Below are 16,739 nucleotides of genomic sequence, written 5' to 3'. Positions count from 1 at the left end.
CCTGGCTCATTTTTTGTGTTTTTAGTAAAGATGGTGTTTTACCATGTTGGCCAGGCTGGTCTCAAACTCCTGGCCGCAGGTGATCGTCCCCCTCAGTCTTCCAAAGTGCTGGGAATATAAGGATGAGCCACTGCGCCCAGCCTCAGTCTCTCTCCCAGTCATCACCTTGTCCTGGGCTGCGTCCTGACTGCTGTGAGCACCCAGCAAGCCTCATCTTACCAAGCCGGAGCCACAGCCCAGATGAGGGGATAGGGGAATGACGGGAAGTCACTGGGCCATGGTTGCAGAGGTGGCAAATGGCGGAGCTGGAACACCCACAGGGTGTCTGACCATGATTTTGACTGCTCTTCCATGCCTCCATGAATGAATGCATGCATGCATGAATGAATGAATGAATGAAAGAACACGTGTTCTATTACCAGAGATCTAGCAACGCTTTGGAAAAATTATAGGTCCATCACTAACCAGTTGAATTTGGCTATCAGGTCACTTTCTTGGCCAGAGAAGAGGAAAGGGGAGGAGGAGATGGGAAGAGGAAGAGGGGGAAGGAGGAGGGAGGATGAAGAGGCTCTAGCAGGACCCAGTAGTGCAGGGCAGAGGGTGTCTCTGGAGGAAGCATCCCTTCATTGTGGCAATTTCCTGAGGTTTGGCATTGGCCTCCTGCAGCACACAGGGTCCTCATCTGCCCAGCGTCCGAACCCTGACCGCAGAGGGTTGAGAGACAGAGGTGGGGGGCCCCACAGGGCCTGTAGTTTGAGTGAAGAAAGCGATTGCGAAAAAGTGGAGAGCCTTCCCGCAGCCCAGGGCCAGTCCTGGCCTGAGTCATGCTTGAGAGAGAGGGAGGAGCAGGCAGGCGCCCGGAGTCCCCTGGATTTCAAGCTGGCGGAGGCCTCCCGAGTGATGAGTGACGTCGCTGAGGTCATTGCCTGATGAGCTCAGGCAGAGGCGCCTGGGACGGGGTAAGAGGTAAGAGGGAGGGCCACGGCTGTCTCTGTCTCGGGTGAAGCCAGGCCCCGATTGGAGACTCTGTTGTGGCGGTGGTCCACCCCACCCCCGGGCATCATCTGGGATACTCTGGGATCCCATTCCAGTGGCCGTTCTGCCTGGGCCTCACCCTGGCTTTCTGGTCTCAGGCCTACTGTGTCTGCCTGCTTGGGTGTGCAGGTCAGTCTGTGCAGAACTGGGGAACAACTGATCACTCGGCGCAAAGGCAGCTTTCAGCCAGGAGGGAGAAGCATTGCTTCCCGCTAGAATAATGGCCAATGCAGAGGCCCCAGAACACGCTGTCCGCAGGACCTGGGTGCTTTGCTGATGATGAGATCCCAGCGGGGGGTCAGGGCCTCCCAGGACCATCAAGCTGGGCTGCTTAGGTCCCTGGGTCCCTGGCTGCAGGGGTAGGGGTGGGGCTGGATGGTAAGGGGCATAGCTAGCCCATTCCAGGCTCGAGCCTTAGAACCCTTTGGGAATAAGGTTACCCAGCTCTGTGCTCTGGGCTGAGCAGTCAACTGCAGCACCACGCCCCTTTACTGAGATTCCCAGATAGTCAAACTTGAATGTGGATACTCAGAGTAAGGTCAGGATATCCAATAGGGCCCAGCATGGGAGCTCAGCTCGATGGGTCTCCTGCAGCCTGCTCCGGGCATCAGCCCCTCGTCAGTTCTCTGAAGAGGCTTTTTCACATTATATCACAGAGATAGAGAGTTAGGCAGGTTGGTAGGTAGGTAGATAGGTAGATAGAAAGATAGATACATAAATAGATGATAGATTGATAAATCATAAAGAGAGAGGTCAACAGCCTTTTGCCCATACAAGTGTTAAACAGGATCTATGTGATACTGATGGATCTATCTATCTATCATCTATCTATCTATCTATCTATCTATCTATCTATCTATCTATCTCTATTTATCATCTTACCGTAGTTTAGCACAGACATTGGCTGAGTCACGTCACTCCTCTGAACCTCAATTTTCTCATCTTTAAAATGGGGATAATAGGCCAGGCATGGTAGCTCATGCCTATAATCCCAGCACTTTGGGAGGCTAAGGCAGGCAGATCACCTGAAGTCTGGAGTTCAAAACCAGCCTGGCCAACATGGTGAAACCCCGTCTCCACTAAAAAAATACAAAAAAAAAAAAAAATTAGCTGGGCGTGGTGGCATGCACCTGTAGTCCCAGCTACTCAGGAGGCTGAGGCACGAGAATTGCTTGAGCCTGGGAGGTGGAGGTTGCAGTGAGCCAAGATCGTGCCATTGCACTACAGCCTGGGTGACAGAGCAAGACTCCACCTCTAAGAAATATAAAATAAAATAAAATGGAGACAGTAATAGACCCACTTCCTAGGATTGCTACATGAGGATAATGAGCTGATCTATAGGAAACACGTAGCAGAGTGTCTGGCAGGTAAAGTTGGCCAGGAATGTCATTGACATTGTTATATCACAATCATTATTTTCATTAATTGTATTGCCCAGTTGCTGTCCCAGCCCCAGCTGAAGTCCTGTCTCTTGGCCACTCTGTCCAGGAGGTATGAGCCTGTTCTCCTTGGCCAGACTTCTGCTTGGCTCGAAGCCAGACTGTGGCTTCCCACCCTCTGCTCTGCCCCCTCCCCAGGGTGCTGGTTGGGCTCTCCTCTTCGCTGCTGCAGCGCGGCGTGTCACAATGCAACACGGCACGGCCCCGGTGGCAGCGCCTGATGGGTCCGTGTGGCCAGAATCATGTCCGGAGAACAGCCTGGAAGGACACACGTGGCAAAGGGCCGGTCTGGGTCTGTGCTGTGCTATCTGTGCAAGGGAAAACCCAGCTGTTGGGATAGGTGGGAGCAGGGAGGCCTTCGTGGTGGTGGAGTTAGGGGGTGGGAGAGACAGGGAAGCGTGAGGGGCGTGCACAGAGAATATCCTCTTGGCTGGGTGTGGTGGCTCATTCCTGTAATCCCAGCATTGTGGGAGGCTGAGGTGGGTAGATCACAAAGTCAAGAGTTCAAGACCAGCCTGCCCAAGATGGTAAAACCCCGTCTCTACTAAAAATATAAAAATTAGCCGGGTGTGGTGGTGAGCGCCTGTTGTCCCAGCTACTAGGGAGGCTGAGGCAGGAAACTGAGGGTGAAATGTTTTCACCCGGAAGGTGGAGATTGCAGTGAGACGAGATTGCGCCACTGCACACCAGCCTGGAACAGAGTGAGGGCGAGACTCCATCTCAAACAAAAAAAAAAAAAAAAGAAAAGAAAAGAAAAAGAAAATATCCCCTTTTACCCTAAGTGCCCGGATGACAAGTGAGACCTGAGATGACCTTTGGTGGGGGGGCCTTGGTTTCTGGTGGACCCCAGCCTCCAACAGAGCCGGTGGCGGAGCCCCGGGAACCAGCGCAGGTGTGTGGCAGTTTGGTGGTCTCATTGCCATTGCTGGGCCAGAGGTGACCTGAGGAAGTGGATTTCCCCCGGGGCACACATTCTTCTGGCTGCTCCTGCTGCTGACAGCGGAATCCTTGTCCCTGAGCCCAGCCTCCTCCGGGTGGGGAGGTGGGTCTCAGCCCAGGTCCGCACCCACCTTTCTGTCTCTTGCTGGCATCTTCAGTTCACACTGGGTGGAGCTCTGGCCGAGCTGTGGATTTCATCGGCTGCTGGCTGGCCTCACCATTGGCTGCCTGCAGCCAGGTGCTCACCCCTGCCCATCAGCTGTGGCCGTGGTGGAGGGAGCTGGGAGGGGAGCATGAGGCCTACAGTGAGGAGTGGCTTAGGGCTGCTACCCTGGCGGAGATGTGTCTGCTTGGGGATGAGGAGAGACCCCTTACAGCGCACCAGGCAGGTCCGCACTCTGGACCTTGTCCAGTGCATCCTCTGGCTTCCAACCAGCCAACCAGGCTCCTGGGGGACCCACCCACCCCTTTCTTCTCTGTGTTTTTTTCCTTGCCTGGCAGACACACATGTCTTCATTACAGTTCTTTTTTTTTTTTTTTTTTTTTTTGAGACGGAGTTTCGTTCTTGTTACCCAGGCTGGAGTGCAATGGCGCGATCTCGGCTCACCGCAACCTCCACCTCCTGGGTTCAGGCAATTCTCCTGCCTCAGCCTCCTGAGTAGCTGGGATTACAGGCACGCGCCACCATGCCCAGCTAATTGATTGTATTTTTTTTAGTAGAGACGGGGTTTCACCATGTTGACCAGGATGGTCTCGATCTCTTGACCTCGTGATCCACCCGCCTCGGCCTCCCAAAGTGCTGGGATTACAGGCTTGGGCCACCACGCCCGGCCCATTATGGTTCTTATGTTGAGAGAAAAACCTGTCCCTCCCTCCTTCCCTCCCTCCCTCTCTCCTTTCCTCTCTTCCTCCCTTCCTTCCCTCCTTCCTTCTTTCTTTTTTTCTGTCTGTCTCTCTTTCTTTCTTTTTCTTTCTTCCATCTAGGCTGAAGTGCAGTGGCATGATCACGGCTCACTGCTGCCTTGACCTCCGAGACTCAAAAGATCCTCCCACCTCAGCCTCTCAAATAGTTGGGACCACAGACATATACCACCCTGCCTGGCTATTTTTTTTTTTTTTTTAACTTTTTGAAGAGACAGGGTCTCCCTGTATTGCCCAGGCTGGTCTCGAACTCCTAATGTTCAAGTGATCCTCCTGCCTCAGCCTTCCAAAGTGCTGAGATTACAGGCATGAGCCAGCACCTGGCCTGAGACAACGATTTTTTTTTTTTTTTTTTTTTGAGATGGAGTCTCACTCTGTGGCCCAGGCTGGAGTGCAATGGCCTGATCTCAGTTCACAGCAACCTTTGCCTCCCGAGTTCAAGTGATTCTCCTGCCTCAACCTCCTGAGTAGCTGGGATTACAGGCATGCACCACCATGCCCAGCCAATTTTTTTTTTTTTTTGAGACGGAGTTTCGCTCTTGTTACCCAGGCTGGAGGGCAGTGGCACGATCTCGGCTCACCGCAACCTCCGCCTCCTGGGTTCAGGCAATTCTCCTGCCTCAGCCTCCTGAGTAGCTAGGATTACAGGCTTGAGCCACCATGCCCAGCTAATTTTTTGTATTTTTAGTAGAGACGGGGTTTCACCATGTTGACCGGGATGGTCTCGATCTCTTGACCTCGTGATCCACCCACCTCGGCCTCCCAAAGTGCTGGGATTACAGGCATGAGCCACCGCGCTCGGCTTAATTTTTGTATTTTTAGTAGACATGGGGTTTCTCCACGTTGGTCAGGTTGGTCTCAAACTCTCGACCTCAGGTAATTCGCCTGCCTCAGCCTCCCAAAATGCTAGGATTACAGGCCTGAGCCACCGCGCCCGCCCGACAATGATTTCTTTCCAGTCTCTACCCCCATTGCACTGAGAGTCGGTGGAGGGCTGCGGACTTTCACACACGTGTCCCCGCCCCTGGGCCTCTGGCAGGGTTTGCTGGGTGAGTGTTTACCCAGTAGCTGTGGGAAAGTGGGTGCTGACCTCACGGGGTGCGGAGGATGGGGTGGTAGGCAGCTCCCACGAAACACTCCCTCCTCCCCGGGCTGTGCTGGCAAGAGCACTGGTGATCCGGGTCATCAGGGCGTGAATTAACTTCCTTGTGTCCTAAGCGGCTGCTTCGTATTTGTTGGGTATCTCAGAGTAAAAGTGGTTGGTGGTACACTCACTCCCATCCCTTGTAGCTGGTGGGACTGGATAAAAGCTTGTCCTCTGCATAAAAACTTTGCCTCTGGGATTAGCCTGGCTTGGTTGAGTTCCAGTTGTTAAAATAACAACAGCAATACCAACAGCAGTGTTAGTTTACACGTAACACCAGGCATGACTCCCTGTTACCTGGACTCTCTCAGTAATCTGAAAAGGAAGGTCTATTATCATGCCCATTTTAGAGATGGAAGAAGTGAGGCTCAGTATGGTGCTCAGCTGGGAAGCAACAGTGCCTGGTGGTAACCAGGCAGGGGCTCAGGGCTTCTCTCCTTCCTGAGACGGGCCATCGTGGGCAGCTTACTTGGCCTCTCCAGGACTCAGTTTCCCCTAGTCCTCAAGTGGGTTAAGAAGGTTTAATGCAGCTGGGCGTGGTGGCTCGTACCTGTAATCCCTGCACTTTGGGTGGCTGAGGTGGGCGGATCACTCGAGGTCAGGAGTTCGAGACCAGCCTGGCCAGCATGGTGAAACCCTGTCTCTACTAAAAACACAAAAAGTTAGCCAGTCGTGGCGGCGGGCACTTGTCATCCCAGCTACTAGGGAGGCTGAGGCATAAACTGGGAGGCGGAGGTTGAGGTTGCAGTGAGCCGAGATCGCAGCACTGTACTCCAGCCTAGGTGACAGAGCAAGACTCCATCTCAAAAAAAAAAAAAAAAGGAAAAGAAAATGTTTAATGCATGAAGTGGTCACAGAAAATAAACACTTTTCAAACAGCGAAACTCAGCCCCTAGTTTGGGATTATTATCTTGGATGGAAGGGGAATTTTTCTTTTTTTCTTTTTTCTTTTCTTTTTGAGAAGGAGTCTGTGTCACCAGGCTGGAGTGCAGTGGCACGATCTTGGCTCGCTACAAACTCTGCCTCCCGCATTCAAGCAGTTCTCTGCCTCAGCCTCCTGAGTAGCTGGGATTACAGGTGTGTATTCTTAGTAGAGATGGTATTTCACCAGGCTGGTCTTGAACTTCTGACCTTGTGATCCACCCACCTCAGCCCCCCAAAGTGCTAGGATTACAGGTGTGAGCCACCTCGCCCAGCCAGAAAGGGGAATTTTTCTTTTACTTTTTCCTTTTGTTTTTCTTACATTTCCCATTTCACAGATGGAGGGAAGAGGAATTTTTGCTGTTCTTTCTGCATTAAGTTGGGGCTTGCAGAGGTGACTTTTAAGACCAGCTTGCTCGAGATCAGCCAGTGACTTGGGCATCTCCCTCAAAAGCAGTGTCATCTTGGCTTTGTTTGTTTTGTTTTTGAGATGGGGTCTTGCCATGTTGCCCAGGCCGGAGTGCAATGGCTATTCACAGGCATGATCATAGCTCACTGAAGCCTTGAGCTCCTGGGCTTGAGCAATCCTCCTGCTTCAGTCTCCTAAGTAGCTGAGACTACATGCCCGTGCTACCATGGTCCGATAATTTTTTATGTTTCTTTGGAGAGATGGGGTCTCGAACTCCTGGGCTCAAGCAATCTTTCTGCCTCGGCCTCCCAAAGTCCTGGAATTACAGGCATGAACCACTACAGCACCAGGCCTAGAACGCTTTATTACATAGTAAAAAGTAAACGACACTCACCCATCTCTTTTTATACAACTGTGCTGTCCGATATGGCAGCTACAAGCCAGGTGTGGTCACCAAGCACCCAAAATGTGATGAAATTCAGTCCAACTGACATGCGCAGTGAGTGTAAAATCAACGCTGGACCTCGAGACCTAGTACGGAAAAACAAAAGTAAAATGTCTCACTAATAATTTGTAAATATTAAACACATGTTAAAATGGTAATATATAGGCATTGAAAAAAGAAAATTTTTTCTTCTGCTACTCACAGTACTTCTGACACCTCATGTGTGGATTTTCCACACCAAGCCTCATTTCTGAAACTAACTGCCGGGAGTTGGCATAGACTCCACAGGTTAAAGGCTCAGGCCAGCCGGGCGCGGTGGTTCACACCTGTAATCCCAGCACTTTGGGAGGCCGAGGCAGGCAGATCACCTGAGGTCAGGAGTTTGAGACCAGCCTGGCCAACATGGTGAAACCCTGTCTCTACGAATAACACAAAAATTAGCCGGCGTGGTGGCAGGTGCCTGTAATCACAGCTACTTGAGAGGCTGAGGCAGGAGAATCGCTTGATCCCAGGAGGTGGCGGTTGCAGTGAGCTGAGATTGCGTCATTGCATTCCAGCCTGGTGGACAAGAGTGAGACTGAGTCTTAAAAAAAAAAAAGGGCCGGGCGCGGTGGCTCACGCCTGTAATACCAACATTTTGGGAGGCTAAGGCGGGTGGATCATGAGGTCAAGAGATCGAGACCATCCTGGTCAATATGGTGAAACCCCGTCTCTACTAAAAATACAAAACATTAGCTGGGCATGGTGGCACATGCCTGTAATCCCAGCTACTCAGGAGGCTGAGGCAGGAGAATTGCTTGAACCCAGGAGGCGGAGGTTGCGGTGAGCCGAGATTGTGCCATTGTACTCCAGCCTGGGTAACAAGAGCGAAACTCCGTCTCAAAAAGAAAAAAAAAAAATCGTGGTGAGACACAGAGAATGGGAGATGCATTCTAAAGTTAGCAAGCTTCGTGCTGAACCAGGATTTTATAAGGAAGTGCACAGATGGGCCTAGGAGACGTTCAGGAGCCTGATTACATTTGATCAAGCAAAGGACATTTGACTCTGTTCTGCTAAAGGCTGTTTTCTCTATGTTAACCATTATCTTCTCATTTGTCTCTCTTTTTATTTTTATTTTTTTAAAAAAAAGGCTCAGGCCAACAAGACTAACCCCCCTGCAGATGTCAATCATAAGTCCAGATTGTCACCTGTGCTTCCAACCAAAGGGTTTAAATCAGAGGCGCTCATGACCTCCTTCTCAGGTTTAAGAGTGAGGAGGCGTGTTATACTCCATACTCCAGAAGAACTACTTGAGTTTGCCTTTTTTTTTTTTGAGACAGGGTCTCACTCTGTCACCCAAGCTGTAGTGCAGTGATCACGGCAGCTCACTGTAGCCTGCACCTCCCAGGCCTAAGTGATCCTTCTGCCTAAGCCTCCCAAGTAGCTGGGACTACAGACATGCGCCACCACACCCAGGTAATGTTTTATTTTTGTTTTTGTAGAGACAGCATCCCACTATATTACCCAGGCTGGTCTGAAACTCCTGGGTTCAGGTGATCCTCCTATCTCAGCATCCCAAAGTGTTGGGATTATAGCTGTGAGCCCCTTTGCCCGGACTACTTGAGTTTCTAATTTATACAGACAGAAATCTGGGGAATGTGTATAGGAACGGATATTAAAGGTCTGGGATAGGCTGGTGGGCATGGCGACTCATGCCTGTAATCCCAGCACTTTGGGAGGCTGAGGCAGGAAGATTGCTTGAGGCCAGGAGTTTGAGACCAGCCTAGGCAACATAGGGAACTCTGTCTCCGATTAAAAAAAAAAATTTTTTTTTAACTAGCCGGGTGTGAAGGAACATGCCTGGAGACCCAGCTATTCAGAAGGCTGAGTGAGGAGGATCACTTGACCCGAGGAGTCTGAGGTTACAGTGAGCCATGATCATGCCACCACACTCCAGCCTGGGCAACAGACCCAGACCCTGTCTTTCTAAAAAAAAAAAAAAGAAAAAAGAAAAGCAGTGTGGGATCATGGTGGAAGGAGCATAAAGTTTCAGGACAGATTTATTTATTCATTTTTGAGACAGGGTCTTTCTATATTGGCTATTGGTCTCGAACTCTTGGCCTCAAGCAATCCTCCCGCCTTGGCCTCCCGAAGTGCTGGGATTACAGGGGTGAGCCACCCTGATTGGCCAGGCCAAGTTTATTGACAAGGACTCACTAAGCAACTGTTCTGCATTCAATGATGCAGCCCGGGAGTGAAAAGGCTCTCGTGCTTTGTTGCTTGGCTGAAGCAGGGACCCAGAGGTAGCCCACCGTGATTAGACTGGAAACATTGAGCACGCCTTGGCTTGGCACTGAGGTTGGAGGCCAGGTGCGGTGGCTCACGCCTGTAATCCCAGCACTTTGGGAGGCTGAGGTGGGCAGATCATGAGGTCAGGAGCTCAAGACCAACCAGCATTGAGGAAGGGGTTCAAAGGCTTAGGGGGACTGGAATGCTAGAACATAGAACAGACTTTTTTTTTTTTTGAGACGGAGTTTCACTGCTGATGGCCGGGGCTGGAGTGCAATGGCACAGTCTCAGCTCACTGCAATCTCTGCCTCCTGAGTTCCACCAATTCTCCTGCCTCAGCCTCCCGAGTAGCTGGGACTACAGGCACCTGCCACCATGCCTGGCTAATTTTTGTATTTTTAGTAGAGACAGGGTTTCACCATGCTGGCCAGGCTGGTCTCCAACTCCTAACCTCAGGTGATCCACCTGCCTTGGCCTCCCAAAGTGCTGGGATTACAGGCATGAGCCACCGTGCCTGGCCCGTTTTTTTTTTTTTTTTTTTTTTTTGAGGCAGAGTCTTGCTCTGTTTCCCAGGCTGGAGTGCAGTGGCATCATCTCAGCTCACTGCACCCTCCATCTCTCAGGTTCAAGTGATTCTTTTGCCTCAGCAGCTGGGATTACAGGCACCAGTCACAATGCTCAGATAATTTTTGTATTTTTAGTAGAGACGGGGTTTTACCGTGTTGGCCAGACTGGCCTTGAACACCTGACCTCAAGTGATCCACCTGCTGTGGCCTTCCAAAGTGCTGGGATTACACGCATGAGGCACTGGCCTGGCCTAGACTTTTGAGACCTCCTCACCCACACTGGGAGGGGCAGGAGAGACACACCTTCCATCAATACTGTGAGAAATAAATCTGAGAAGGGTCCAGACATCCTTGAAGAGCTCTGTGATCAGTCTTCTCTGCAAGCCAGACCTCGAAGTAGGAACTGCAGTCACCAAATCGTGAACTGTAAATGTGGTGGGAGTAACTGGATCCGGGGGGTGGCAGGGGCCACGTGGCAACACCCATGGCCTAAGGCGAGGTGGGCATGGCTAATGTGCTCAGAACAGTCTGACTTCACAGGCCTGCAGTGTTGGTGAAGTGATCACTGGTTCCTAGAAGTGAAATAGACAGGAAGCCCACTAAATTCTTATTTGACTTGTATAGGCAGAAAAGTTCTAAATAAACTGAACAGAAGTTCAATCTGAATCATTAAAACAGAGTCATGTCCCCTCTATGAATTCTCACCCTTGAGACAGTTTATAGAGCCGGGACCTCTTAAATGAAGAAGAGGCTGGGTCCCCATGGCGAAGGACCTCGGTATGCTACTGAAAATTTATACTCCCAATCTTTCTCCCAACCTTCCCCCAAAGAGACCTTTACCAGGGTAACTGTGTGCTGGGGAAAGGAAATAATCAGATCTCTCAGAGACTACTGGACACCGGCTCTGAACTGATACTGACGCCAGGAGACCTCACATGTCACTGGGACCCTCTAGTCAGAGCAGGGGGTTTATGACAGTCACATGATCCCCAAGTTTTAGCTCAAGTCCATCTCACAGTGGGTCCAGTGGGCCCCCAAGCCCATCCTGTGGCTATTTTCGCAGCTCCAGATGCATAATTGGAATAGACATACGAGCAGCTGGCAGAATCCCACGCTGATTTCCTGAAGTTTGGAAAAGTCAAGTGGAAGACATTAGAACTGCCTCTATCTAGTCAATCAAAATTAGCACTTTATTCCTGGATGGATGACAGAGACGAGTGCCACCATCAAGGACTCGAAAGATGCAGGGTCCCCACTTCCCCATTCAACCCATTTGTCCTGTGCAGAAGACAGATGGAACTTGGAGAATGACAGTGGATTATTATACATTTAACCAGATATTTGGTTACTCCAATTGCAGCTGCTGTACCAGCTGTGGTTTTTTTTTTTTAAGGGCGGGGTTTCCCATGTTGGTCAGGCTGGTCTTGAACTCCTGACCTCAGGTGATCAGCCCACCTTGGCCTCCAAAGTGCTTGGATTACAGGCGTGAGCCACTACGCCCGGCCCCAGCTGTGTTTTTATTGCTTGAGCAAATTAACACATCCCCCAGTACCTGGTAGCAGCTGTTGGCCTAGCAAATGCCTTTTTCTCCGTTCCTGTCCAGAAGGCCGCCAGAGGCACTTTGTTTTTATCCGGCAAGGGCAGCAATGCACCTTCACTGTCCCATTAGGAGTACGTCACCTCTCCAACCCTGCATCATAATTTAGTTAGCATAATCTTACACAAAATACCACACTGGTCCATTACATTCATGACATTCTTTTTTCTTTATCTTTTTTTTTTTTGAGACAGAGTCTTGCTGTGTCGCTCAGACAGGAATGCAGCGGCTCATCTCAGCTCACTGCAACTTTCAACTCCTAGGTTAAAGCAATTCTCCCGCCTCAGCCTCCTGAGTAGCTGGGACTACACGTGTGAGCCAACATGCCCAGCTAATTTTTGTATTTTTAGTAGAGATGGGGTTTCACCCTGCTGACCAGGCTGGTCTCGAACTCCCGACTTGAAGTGATCTGCCCACCTCAGCCTCCCGAAGTGCTGGGATTACAGGTGTGAGCTACCGCACCTGACCTGATGACATTATTCTGATCGGACCTGGTGAGCAGGAAGTCTTGGTAGCAATAAGTAATTTAGGCCAGATGTGGTGGCTCACACCTGTAATCCCAGCACTTTGGGAGGCCGAGGCGGGCGGATCACCTGAGGTCAGGAGTTCGAGACCAGCCTGACCAACATGGTGAAACCCTGTCTCTAAAAAAATAATAATAAATAAAGAAGATCTTAGTTCTAGAGGGAGCAGTGCTTCTGGCAGGAGACACAACAACAGTTCCTTTGAGCTGGAAGTTAAGATGCCACCTAGCCAGAAGTGGGGACAGGTGAGGTCATAAGTTCTTCTGAGTCTAGGAGCCTTGAGAAATGGGGTCTTCAGGGTCAGGTGCAGTGGTTCCCACCTGCAATCGCAGAGCTTTGGGAGGTCAATGCAGGCGGATCACCTGAGGTCAGGATTTTGAGACCAGCCTGGCCAACGTGGTGAAACCCTGTCTCTACTAAAAATACAAAAATTAGGCCGTGTGTGGTGGCTCATACCTGTAATTCCAGCACTTTGGGAAGCCAAGGCAGACAGGTCACCTGAGGTCAGGAGTTCAAGACCAGCCTGGCCAACATGGTGAAACTCCGTCTCTAATAAAAATACAAAAATTAGCAGGGCGTGGTGGTGGACACCTGTAATATCAGCTACTTAGGAGCCTGAAGCAGGAGAATCACTCGAACCCAGGAGGCAGAGGTTGCAGTGAGCCAAGATTGTGCCATTGCACTCCAGCCTGGGCAACAGAGTGAGACTCCATCTCAAAAAAAAATGATACTAATTACATGTTTCTTGGCTGGGGGGAAGCACAGCACTAAAAAATGCTAGCTGCTATTTACTGCTCATGTTATTATTCATAATGAAACGTTGGCATTTGCTATACTATGAGAGGCCCTATGAAGCCGATGGCATCTTCAGCTATCTCAGATGTTGTCCTTGTGTGGGATTTGAGTAGGTCATGCCTTCCTTACTCACCCTGTGCTGAGTCATCCTGCGCTTGGAGTTTGGGCTGGCTTCCTGCAGTCATGCAGGGCCTACATGAAGAAGGACCCCCCCGCCCCCCCAGGCTTGCTTTAATGTTCTGTCCCTGTCCTGAAGTTCTAAACAATTTTTGAACAAGGGGTTTGCATTTTCATTTTGCACTGGACTTCTTCCTCTGCTTATAGCAGTGAGGGGCTCCCAGCAAAGGATGGAGGAGGCCCCCTGTAGTCTGAGCTGAGTCAGCAGCCCATGGGATAAGCCCCCTCTAAGAGGGACCTTTACAAACTGCAAGGAACCAGTGATTACAGGGGCTGGGAAATTTGAGCTCCAAGGGTGAGCGAATGGGGAGGCTGTTGTTTTGCCTGGAAGACAAGATTTTGAGTGACCTGGGTGGTGTCCAATTTCTGAAGGGCAGTGGAGAGGAAAAGCGATTGAGTGAGAGAGAGAGAGAGCGACAGAGAGAGAGAGAGAGAGAGAGTGTGTGTGTGTGTGTATGTGTGTGTGTGTGTGTGTGTGTGTGTGTGTGTGTGTGTTCTCTGTGGCCCCAAGGGCAGATCCAGCTCAATATAAGGAAAGAATCTTGAAGAATTTTGAACATGGAAAGTTGTGCAAGAAGGGAACAGTTGGCTTAAACTCAAACCTCAGCTCTGCCTGGGGGTCAAGAGCCTGGGCTCTGGCTGGAGCCAGCTACATCTCTGTCCACATCTGTGATCTCAGATAAGGTCATTCACTAGCTTGACCCTGTTTCTCCCTTGGTTATGTGGGCCTGATTATGCTCTACAGTATTGGGTGATGATGCTGAAGATAAAATATAAAGCACTTAAAGGGTATCTGGCCAATAGGAGGTGCCTAGCAGATGACATCCGTTGTTTGCTTTTTTTTTTTTTTTTTTTGAGGCAGAGTTTTGCTCTTGTTGCCCAGACCGGAGTGCAGTCTTGGCTCACTGCAACCTCCACCTCCTGGGTTCGAGCGATTCTCTGGCCTCAGACTCCCGAGTAGCTGGGATTACAGGCAACTGCCACCATGCCTGGCTAATTTTTGTATTTTTAGTAGAGACGGGGTTTTGCCATGTTGCCCAGGCTGGTCTTGAACTCCTGACCTCATGCGATCTGACCTCATGCGTGAGCCACCGTGCCTGGCCGTTTGTTGTTGTTATTACTATTACTGTAAAGTAATGAGTTCCCCGGGCCTGGAAAGGTTGCAGTTGAGATGGGCCATCAGCAAGTTGCAGAGATGACCCTTGCATCAGAAGAAAAAGAAGGCACACACAGTTCCCCCTTGATAATTGCAGCATCTGGCATATTTGGATGATTAATAAAAACCAGTCGGTCAGGCGCAGTGACTCATGCCTGTAATCCCAGCACTTTGGGAGGCTGAGGCAGGCGGATCACTTGAGGTCAGGAGTTCAAGACCAGCCTAGCCAACATGGTGAAACCCCATCTCTACTAAAAATACAGAAATATTAGTGGGGCGTGGCGGCGCATGCCTGTAATCCCAGCTACTCGGGAAGCTGAGGCAGGAGAATTGCTTGAACCTAGGAGGCGAAGTTGCAGTGAGCCAAGATCGTGCCACTGCACTCCGGCCTCCAGCCTGGGCAATAGAGCAAGACTTCATCTCAAAAACAAAACAAAACAAAACAAACACACAAAAAACCGCAAACCAGTCATAAAATTCTGTCCCGTGACCAAGGCCCTCAGGGAAAGGGGTGGTGATGCTTGTGTAATCGAGGTTGTTTTGGGCTTAGAGGCTACTGAAAAAGTGGGAGCAGTTCCCATCATTTTTGTGTTTGAAAACTCCAGCCAGCTTCCCAGGAGCTAATCACTGGCTGAATCGAATCCGAGGAATGCAGAGCTCCCTGGCTCGGGCTCCTAGGAAATGGCTCCCTGATGCATCTGAGAGCTGAGCACAGGAATCACCCATCTCCTCTGCAGCCGTGGGAAAACAGTGTCCGTGGGAAAACAGTGTCTGTGGGAAAACAGTATCTGTGGGCAGTGTGTGTGTGTGCACGAGACTATCTATGCCTAATTAATGCAGGGGCAGCTGGGCATGGGAGGGTCCTGGCTCCCTCTGACCCCAGAGCCTCTGCCTCAAGCCACACTCAGGGTGACAGCAGCTTCCCTGGAAATGGCAGTGGTTTGTGCTGAGACAAACATTTCTCCTCTACCTCCTCCACCATCTGCCTGTCCAGTGAGCCACAGCCAGGAAATGCTCCTGGTTTGATCACAGCCCTGCACATCAGCTGTGGAATCAGAGGCCCAGAGTCCAGGGAGCAGCAGATGGGCTCCATCAGGGGCTGCTGCACTGCGGTCAGAGCTCAGGCAGCCACAAGTGTGTCTGTCTCTCTAGAGACAGAAAGAGGGGACGGCATCACAGTCGGCTCCAGGAATTCCCCCGCACCTAACGCGCACGTTCAGGCCGTCTGTCTTTCCACAAATATTTACCAAGCACAGCTCTGGGCACGCACCATGCTAGGCACTGTAAATTTGGCCGTGAATAAGATAGAAGCCCAGTTTGTCTTTTTTCTTAACATAACACGAACCATTTTCAAGTGTGCAATTCTGTGTCATTAGTACAGTCACATTTTGCAACTGTCTTTACCAGTCATTTCCAGAACATTTTCATCATCCCAGAAGAAACCTTCATATGCATGAAGCAGTCACTCCCATTTCCCCACCCCGCCTCCCCTCGCTTTCTCCCTGTAGATTTGCCTATACTGGACGTTTTATATACATGGAATCCTCATCAAACATGTGACTGCGTGCCTGTAGGCCTAGTTATTCCAGAGGCTGAGGCAGGAGAATCACTTGAACCCGGGAGGCAGAAGCTGCAGCGAGCCCAGATAGCGTCACTGAACTCCAGCCTGGGCAACAGAGCGAGTCTCAAAAAAAAAAAAAAAGTAACCTTTTGTGTCTGGCTTCTTTCCCTTTGCATCATGTTTTCCAAGTTCAGCCACATCACAGCACAGGTCAGGATTTCATTTCTTTTTATGGCTGAGTAATATTCCATTGTGTGGATGCCCAGTCTTTTTTTTTTTTTTTTTTTTGAGGCGGTGTCTCAATTTTTTGCCCAGGCTGGAGCGCGGTGGCATGATTTCGGCTCACTGGCAGCCTCTACTTCCCAGGTTCAAGCAATTCTCCTGCCTAAACTTCCCGAGTAGCTAGAATTACAGGCACTCGCCACCCTCTTGGCTATTTTTTTTTTTTTTTTTTTTTTGTATTATTTAGTAGGGACAGGGTTTCACCATATTGGCCAGGCTGGTCTCAAACTCCTGATCTCGTGACCTGTCCGCCCCTGCCTCCCAAAGTGCTGGGATTACAAGTGTGAGCCACCACGCCTGGCCAATTAGTGCTTCCTTAACAGGCAGCTTCCAGTCCTAACCACTCGTCAATAAATGTCAGCTTCTGTGTTCTTCACTCCTGGATGGGTGTTTGTGGTGTCAACATGCAAGATAAATTTGAAATGCACAGTCTTTTCCAGTCCCAACGGAATGGTTCCTAAAGGCGGGTGTGCTGCGGCAATGCCTCGGTGGCCTTGTTCTGATTCCAGCCTGCCCAGCAGCCAGCCCCTCTCGGAGACACACAGGCCTCTTTCCTGGCT

At 50.5% G+C, this 16,739-nt stretch overlaps 1 protein-coding gene across 1 annotated transcript in view; it reads left to right on the top strand.

The window, feature by feature from the left end:
* Window positions 1–877: 877 nt before the first annotated feature.
* The window catches only part of PTGES (prostaglandin E synthase), a 40,263-nt gene continuing 24,401 nt past the window's right edge, over window positions 878–16,739 (top strand). Inside the window, exon 1 of the mRNA XM_003940011.3 lies at window positions 878–966. The gene's annotated coding sequence lies outside the window, so the exon portion shown is untranslated. The remainder of the gene's footprint in view (window positions 967–16,739) is intronic.

Source organism: Saimiri boliviensis, chromosome 2 (genome assembly GCF_048565385.1).
Source record: "Saimiri boliviensis isolate mSaiBol1 chromosome 2, mSaiBol1.pri, whole genome shotgun sequence".
NCBI classification, from domain to species: Eukaryota; Metazoa; Chordata; class Mammalia; order Primates; family Cebidae; genus Saimiri; species Saimiri boliviensis.
The sequence above is the reverse complement of the archived record's forward strand: the minus strand, read 5'-3'. Positions and strand labels throughout refer to the sequence as shown.